The following is a 10,000-nucleotide window of genomic DNA, read 5'->3' as shown; positions in this document are numbered from 1 at the left end:
CCCATCAGCACACTTATGGATTCCTATGCCCACTTCTTCCTACTGTACCCAGATGTCTTCTGTCTTGGACTTTGCCAAACGCCCATAATTCCCACCAAGCATGGTATTTGTCACCATATCAACACGAAATGACCCCAGTGATTGTCAGATTCAGATATCTAGCCTCAAATTGTTTGACAGCTGCTAAACCAGCATTAGCCCAAATGGAATAAAATTTGGCTTTGCCAAAAGCCTCAAGTCCTTGGTCGATATATCTACACAATGTCCTGAAGAAGGAGTGCTCCCTGCACTCTTGTGGGGATTACAGGAATATGAGCATGCAGACAGAACTAGATCACTAACCCCACCCCAACACCACCAACCTTACCTCCTACTTGCCCAAAGTGAAGGTGTTCTCAACTCTCGACTTGTTGAAGGGTTATTATCAGATGCCCATGATCCTGCAAGACATCCATAAGACCCCCATCACCACCCCCTTCGGTACATGTACATGCAAGTACTCAAAAGAGGATCACCTCCATCACCTACACATTGTTCTCTACACACTACAACAGAATGGCCTTTTATTCTGACATGACAAGTGTACATTTAGCGCCAATTAAGTATTATTCTTAGGGACCTGAAATGGGGTCACCTTCAGGAATTAGTCTTTTGCAATGAAAAGAATGCCCTATCAACTGCTGCTGCTCTCACTTTTCCCTTGCTACATGTCCCTCTTCTACTCTCCACCAATGCCAGTGAAGTTTCTACTGCTGCAGTACACGTGCAGGTGGTCAATGGCTCACCCCCGCCAATTGGTCTCTTCCATAGAAAACGATCTAGGACAGAATCCATCTACTCTACCTTCGACAGAGAATTGCTAGTGGTGATTTGGCTGACACTCAATTTCTCCACTCCTAAGAAGGAATGTCCTTCTTCATTCATATGAACCACATGTTTCTGATGTATGCCTTCACTCGACAGTCCAGTGCCTGGTACGCCCATCAATGCCGATATATCTCTGCCATCGCTGAATATAACTGTACCCTACAACGTGTTTTTGGGAAAATGAATACCATTGCCGATGGCCTTTAAAAAAAACACATTGGCTGCCATTCACAAGGGATTGGATTACAACACCATGGCAGAGGCCCAACGAAAAGATTCAGAGTACTGTACCGTACATGTTTCACAAACACTCGCACATTGTAAGGATTTTTGTTTATTCTAATTTTATATCTCGCTCTACACTCCACTGTTAATCAGAACTGGTTTCATTGTGTCTTTTCATGAATTGATGTGTTTGAATTATTGTGATTCTATTCTAGTGAAAGTCTTGTATATAAGCCCATTGTCTAATAAAATAAAGATAGTTTCATTCACCTCCCCTCTCAGTTATCACCTAACTGGGGCCTCATACAGTACCAAGCATGAATGGCATCCTACACATCCCACCGTAGGGAACACGGCACACTCAATAATTCCAATGCCACCCTACTCTCTGACATCAGTACTGGTAGGCCATGACTCTGGATACCTGTCCCAATGCGGTAACCGGTGTTTGATTTAATCCATGGCCTATTGCATCCCTCACATTGATCTACTGCACAGCTACCGAAGACAAAGTTCGTTTGGCACGGCATTACTAAGGATGCTAATTCTGATTCTGCGCCTGAACTTCACGCCAAACTTCAAAGGTACATGAACACACACGGATTCAGGAGTGGGCAACTTTACTTAACCTCTGACGATGACCCCCAGTCATCGTCAGTTGAATTATAAAGGTATGCACTTTCTGAAATAATGCAAAAGTTTCTCAAAAATGATAAGATAGGGGATAAAATGGCCTTTGCACCAGATGTCTGAAGATCTCTAGCAGCATTCATTTACTTCAGCGATGGAAGGAAAGGTTTCAACAAAAAAAAAAATGCTTTTGTTTCTTTTGAATTTCTATTAACTGAATAAGAAATCGAATATTAAAGTCTATTATTCAGTTGTCTAAGAAGTGAAAAGTGAAAACCAAACCTTAACACATACAGTAGAATAATAAAGGAATGAAACAAAAATTTTTGAATAGATGACTCTTCAATTATTTGGAAGAATTTCTTGACATCTATTTATGCACAATTTCGAAATTATGAAATAGATATCTTGAGAAAAGAAATAGAGTGATAATAAAAATTTATAAGTGAATGTTACTTATGCTGCAGTTTCTTTGAAATTGATAATTATAACTTAGACTGAATTTCCTTATTTCAGTTCTAACAAGGATTCACACCAAGGCTAAAGCATCTTAAGCAAAAGAGATTCTCCTTAAGCAGAATTGAATAACGCCAACAGAGAGATTTTATGACTGGGTAGGAGAGATTATTATTAATTTTTTTGCAAAAGGTTTCACTAATTTGGATGCAAATTTTACTAATTGAACCATACAATCTTTCCAATAGAAATTTTAAGGAACATGTAAACCTAAAGTGCTGATATCGGAGACAAATCCAACAGTATTTTCTTTAGTTCTGATATCGTACTTTAAACGTCTCCAAAGTTTTACGTAAACCGAGGATAACAATTGTGGATTACCCGCGGAAAAGAGAACCAAAGAATAATACGCTTAGCAAGAAAAAATCTTAAACAAGAGCATTAGAAAAATAGGTAGACTTGATAAGGCTATTGTAACGCCAAGAAGAAAAGTAGGTGTAGGGGATATGAGAAATATTGGACATGTCGTAGCATTAACAAGATCATATTTAAGATACAAAAGACAAAAGGTAGAATTGTATTAGTAAATCGAGAAAGTTTAGTTATCATTTCATGAGTGATGAGAAAAGAGTTTCTCAATCCTGCAAAGAAGATGAAGAAAATGGGAAAGGACTCTAGTAATTTCTACTCTCAGCTTCTTAATAATGATCGAGAATTCCAGATGGATGGTCGGTACTGGCGGTTTTGTTGACAGTGAAACGTAGGTAAAGTATTGAATAGTTTAACAATAATAGAAGTTGAAACAATTGGATAATACTTGAAAAGGACTGAGCTCTAACCTATATCTTTGATAAAGGCTTTAACAAGTATGGAAAGGAATGGCAACGCATGTCAGCCCTTTGAACAAGCTCCCAAATAAATAGCACTAACTGATACATCAATGTTTAAAAAAAACATTCAGAGAAAATATCAGGGAAAACTTTGAACTAGAGAAGGAAGTTACAAAAAGCAGAATAAATGAATTTGTTGCCAAAAGTTGGTTTAACGAATAGAGTAACGAAATGTATATTTTCCCCCGATTGAGCATTGCATATAATTATCAGGATAAAAGAGAGGATGATATTAGAGCTTGCTAAACTTGTTGAAAACTTCACTGAAAAATCCGTTCTTATATTATAAGGTTTCTAAGAGAGGTTTACTTTCTCCATTGATGAGCAAATGTAACTCTGAAGAACTGGATTTTAGCAGTAAACTGACTGAGGAGCGAGCTGGGAAAGGCCAAGTTAGAAAACAAAATTTTTCCTGAAGAAGAGATAATGGCCATGTCGATCCGCTCCTTGCCTAAATTGAATGTCAAGTAACAGGCATACTTATGATCCGGACATGAGAATCGGATGCAATGTCAACAGACAATAAAGTAGTCTTAAGTGATCCTCGTTAAATACTCTGAACGAACGAGGTAAAACGACAGTGGAGGTCCTGCAGAGAGTTGGGTTCCCCTGCTGTATGGGACCGGAAAAGCAGCCATCAAAGTAAGTAAATTAAGTAGTAAAAAATAAAACAGCATTTAGGCAAAAAGAAAGATAACCCCAGAAGTCATTTTGTGCATGAAGCCATCAAGGGATAATTCAAAAGCCCCGTGAACCCTGCAAAGGGAGAATGATAGAAAGGTCTAGACGTTTTTGCTGAGAAATAGGAAAAGGAGAACGTAATTTTTCTGGATGACTAACCTTCTGATCCGGCGAGAATGCGACCAGGGAAAATTGGATTTCCAAATGTTGAGACCATCATTGGCAATCGAACAAAAACGTCTTCCAATTTGAGAAGTCAAGAAATCCGACTGCATCTTATTGATGCAATGGCCTCTTCGAAATACTAAAAAAATAAAGCCATTTGTTTAGATGTTGCATTTATATCATCAAAATTAAGAATATTGTATAAAATGAATAAACTAGGTTTGTGACATTGCTTTACTAATATTATGAGTAAGTGATGATAGATGTACGTGGATGAGATTTTCACATCGATCTAAAGAAAGCCGGTTTTCTCAAAATTTGACAAATTAATTGAAGCATATTGAAATGATCTTATTACATCCGCATTCGTCTTTGAAAGTAACATAACAGTGTTTTTTATTCTCAAAATTAGATTCTTTATCCTACGAATCAATTCTCCAGACGCAAATGAAAACATAAGTATCAAAGAAAATAACATTAAAAAAGTTTGGAAGCTGGAGTTAGGTTGGATTCATTCCATAAAACTGCAAGAATATCCTAATTTACAGTATAATTTGATATGCCAGTTTTGGAACTCTAATTTCTCTTAAATGTCGAATGATATCCAAAGATAAATATACAGTATATAAAAAGAAACATTTTCATTCATAGATACAAACATGGAAGCACTGCCTTATACACATTAAAGGACCAGTGGTTATACCAAATACAAGGAAACGTACGAAGCAAGAGGACAGTAGGGAAACATCAAAGAGCAAATAAATATCATTACCTGAATTACAGAGATGAAATTGAGAGATACGACAGGAACACTGTAATTAAGAGTGCAGAGTGAACCTGAAATAAGAAAAACAACGAGGGAAATATATTCTTTTATAAAGAGAGTAACCCTGGGCCTAGCTGGGTTTAGAAATGAGATACGGCGATGTTTTATTTTGTAAATGCTAAGGAATATGACAGAACTAATGCAATCTTAAGTGATATATTTGTGGTGGGTCAAGTACGTAAAAATAAAGAATATTTTGTGTAAATAGTCTGAAATAGGTTTTGGAAACTGTAAGTTAATGGTTTCCCAGTATAAATCATATTTAAATACCTGGAGGAAAATGTGATGAAAGAATCATAGCTTTAATCAATGGCAGCATTGCTGAAAAAAAATATGGTCTAAAATTAAGGTAATACATTACCATAGCTATGAAAATTTTATTCTAAACAAGGTTTGTATATAAATAAAGAAAAGTAGGTATGGCAGAAAACGGAGGCAGAATAGTATAAGAAGAGAAGACAGATGAAAAAAGTTTATTAATCTTAAGAGGTAAATAGAAGTAGACGGTGAGTACGCGTAAAAATGTTTATCTTTATATATAATTGAAAAATAAAACCAAAAATTATACCGTAACTTATTCCAGGCTTATATGATAGAAAAAGAGACATATCATGATAACTCAAGATAGAAAGAGAGTAATATTAATGAAAAATGACCTTGGCAGACAGTAAAAAGCTGGAAGACTGGAGAGTCTGCTGAATAGTATTGTTAGTGGCATTGAGTGACTGACCAACGTGTTTGTCTGCTTGAGAAAAAGTTCCTAAGGAATAGGCAGTAGGAATCCGTGGTCATCTAATTTGGTTAAGATCAAAAGTGGTCGAGATGACTGTGTGCTTTATAGTCCCCTAATGTTCCTTAAGATAACTTGCAAGGTGAAAGAGGACAGGAAATTGAGGGGTTGGTTAGAGAAAGACAAGTATAATTTAGGAATTTAGAGAGAGAGAGAGAGAGACAGAGAGAGAGAGAGACAGAGAGAAAGAGAGAGAGAGAGAGAGAGAGAGAGAGACAGAGAGAGAGATGGAACAAAAGGGGTTTGACATCCTAGAAACGGAGGAATAAAAGAATAATGCACCGACTACAGTGTTAACACTGCTAGCGCTTTATATATGGAAGTACTCGTAAAATGTAGAGGAAAAAAATAGATGGTATAAAAAATTCTAAGTTTTAAATCGATCAACTGCCACCTAGGAGTCATATTTACATCCTCCTAGAAATTGTTATTGAATACCGGTGTCAAAATGATATCGTTTCCCTGTTGAGATAAAGATTTACCGTCTGATATGATAAATCTACTGGTAATCCAATTTCCACATGCTTGTAGAAAATCGGCTGTAATGAACATTTGTTTTTTTAGTATTATTTCTATAACGTTACTGTTGAAGGAATCTTATACTTAGAAATGTAATTATATACAGTGATAACTGATTTTTTTTCTAAGTAGGAAACATGAACAACTTTTCTTGTGAATCCTAAAAGGAGCAACGGTGCTTTTCTAGAATACGGAATCAGATTATCAGATCCAAGCTTTTTTAAGGTATTTTATAAGGATGTTTTACTTCGCTTAACGTTTATTATGTATAGTGGAAAATTTTAAATTACTATAAGGAATTATAAAAGACTTAGATATGTCATATAATTAAAAAATTATAACAGGCAACAAATCCAAAACAGTAAATGTGGAAAAGAACTTTTCTAAAAAAATATACAGATTGAAATTAAACAATCAGAATTTCGCGAAAAGGATTATATTCGTAAATATTCCTCAAAGTAACCGGATACATCGTAAGTACTGAGAACGTTAATGGTATTAATGCCATGATACTTTCCGTATTCACGTTCTTCAAAGCAGGGGAAGAAACACAAAGTGGAGATTGCGGTATGAGCTCTGGTCAAGAATGCAATCAGACATAGATCTCAGTAATGACTTATGCAAAAGACAATAAAATTAACTGTAACAGGATAAAAAGAAGAATCTAATTAAGCACCTACAAAGGTTCATCTACAGCTTGCACAACTACCAAACACACGATGAACTAGTCTCCTTCGTCTGCTTGCTCTTACTTTTTAATTATGACCCTTTCTTCCCAAAAATATCTTTTACTACATTTATTTAACCATTATGGCTCCTGTCACCTCTTACGTCCAAGTACTCCTATTTTCATCCATCCTTTGCGGATGACAGGACAACTTCAAAATCCCCTTATTCACCCTCGCCTCTGAGCTTACATTTTTTTTTTTTTTCATCATCGCTTAAAATCCAAATTTATCTTTTATGAAGGAAAGTTGGCTCAACAGTCCCATTCCCTGCATAGTTCCTTCAGAGAGTTTAAGTCTCTCACATGCTATTTGTATATACTCAGCTGTCTTTCTTGTTTTACCTATTCTTTGAGTCACAGCATCTCCAATCTAGCCATTATCCATTATACGTACGTCTAAATTCAAATGTGAATCAATTATAACAATTCTTCCACAATCTATATGAAGATTAATTCATTCATCTTTCTACTTTCCATTTAAAATCATCACTTCTCTTGCTTACCTTTAATTCAAAGGTTCTCCTTTACAAAAAGTTGTAAACTTCTTTACTAATATATGCTGTTCCTCTTCACCTCTCTTGTTAGATACAGCATCATATTACATAATACATACACACAGACACACACAGAGACACACACATTTATATATATATATATATATATATAGAGTATATATATATATATATATACACACATATGTATATATATATATATATATACATATATATATATATATATATATGATTATTTATAAATATCTTTATGTATATGTATAATATATATATATATATATATATACCATTTATATATATATATATATATATACATATATATATATATATATATATGCAGTAACAGTGAGAGGCGGAAAGAAAGCATTAAAAGCATCAAAAGAGGCAAAGCAGGAGATGTTCTAACAATTGATTTAATAATAGATGAGGGAGAGTTAGCGTAGTAAAACTTCATGAAATTTACACTAAATGTCTGCAAGAATTTTCTATATTTGCAGCTTGTAAAAAACTTCTATGATTATACTAGATCACAGAAATAGCCGACAAAAACAGACTTGAAAAAATTCCGTCTAATAAGTTTACTCTCCGTAATATATTAAATATTTACAAAGATGAAATTATCCGAATAGAAAGACAGCTTGGCAATAAACCATGAGAGCAGACAGGCTTTAGAAGTGGATATTGAACAACTGAACATATCCATTTAATTAACTAGCTAATGAAAACCTCAACAGAGTATGACAAACCACTATGTACGGCATCCATAGGCTATTAGAGAACTTTTGATTCTGTCAAAATTTTCGAAAAAATAGGAATAGAAGAATGCTATGTTGAAACACTTGAAGATATATATACAGAAATTACAGCAATCCTAAAATTTCATAAAGATACCGATAAAATTCAGATTGAGAGAGGAGATAGACAGGGAGACCTTATCTCTCCTAAACTATTCACAGTATGCCTAGAAGATATTTTAAGAATTTAGATTGGGAAAGTGTAGGAATCAACATTAATGGCGAGTACCTTAAAAACTTAAGATATACATATTGCAGAGTTGTGTTAAGTGACTTATGGAAGGAATTACAAAACATAAAAGAAAAATTAAAATAGAGGAAGCGGGAAGTATGGACTGGAAATGAATATGAGTAAAACTAAGGTAATATTCAATGAAAATGCAGAGAGACAACAAATGAGAGTTATGGACGAGGCGCTAGTGCTCATTAATGAATACAATTACTAATGTCAGGGAGTAAGTGTTCCCCCCAGGACATGTGACCAAGGAAAAAAAAAAAAAAAAAAAAAAGATAAGCATGGAATGGAGAGCTTTTAGTAAACAAAATTAGATTATGAAAAGTAAAATAGGACTTTCTCTAAAGAGAAAAGTATTTATTCAGATGGCTGTACTATTATTAACTTGAGCATCAGAAACTTAGAGCCTTACTAAAGCCATGGGAAAGAAGCTATTTACAACTCAAAGAGCAATGGATAGAATAACAACGGGAATAACACCAAGAGACAAAGAAAAATAAAGAAACATAGATACGAGAGCAAACTAAAGTATAAGATATTCTAACAACATGCAATAAAAAAATGGTCATGGGTAGGATATATAATGAGAATGACACAAAATAGATGGATTATAAAAGAACCTGGGTAAGGAAGAGAAGACGATAGATGGAGAAACTAAAGAGGTTTGCCGGTGTGGACTAGCACAAAAGGACCATACAAAGACTCAAGTCAAAGGGTATGTCTGAAGCCTTTGTTCTGCAGTGGACTAGCAACGGCTGACGATAGTGATATGCGTATATATATATATATATATATATATACATATTTGTATATATATATATTTTTTTTTCTTGATTTGTATGTATATATGTATGTATATATACATACATATATATACATATATCTCTATATATATATATATATATATATTTTTATATATATATATATATATATATATAAATATATATACACTATATGTATATATATATATATATATGTATATATATATATATATATATATATTTATATTTATATATATATATATATATATACATATATATATATATATGTATGTATATATATATATATATATAAATCTGTATATACACACATATATACAATAAAACACACACATATATATATATACATATATACAGTATATATATATATATATATATGCATATATATATATATATATATGTATGTATATATATATATATTTATATATATGTATATTACATATGTATATATATTTATACAGTATACAGTATATAATTATAGTATAAATATATGTGTAAATATATAAATATATATATATATATATATATCTATATATATATATATAAATATATACAGTATATAAATATATATACAGTATATATATAAATATTTATGTATATATATATATATATATATGTATATATATATATATATATATATAAATATATATATATATATATATATGCATATATAATTAAATATATATATATATATATATTTATATATATATATATATATATTTCATATACATGTATATAGAGATATATGCGCACACACACACGCGCACACACATACACACATATATATATATATATATATATATGTGTGTGTGTGTGTGTGTGTGTGTCTGTATGTGTGTGTGTTTGTGTGTGTTTGTATGTGTGTGTGTGCATAGATACCCGGCGTAGCCCGGGTTTAGGATAA

This window comes from Palaemon carinicauda, chromosome 15 (assembly GCF_036898095.1).
Source record: "Palaemon carinicauda isolate YSFRI2023 chromosome 15, ASM3689809v2, whole genome shotgun sequence".
Lineage (NCBI taxonomy): Eukaryota > Metazoa > Arthropoda > Malacostraca > Decapoda > Palaemonidae > Palaemon > Palaemon carinicauda.
Note: the sequence above shows the minus strand (reverse complement) of the source record.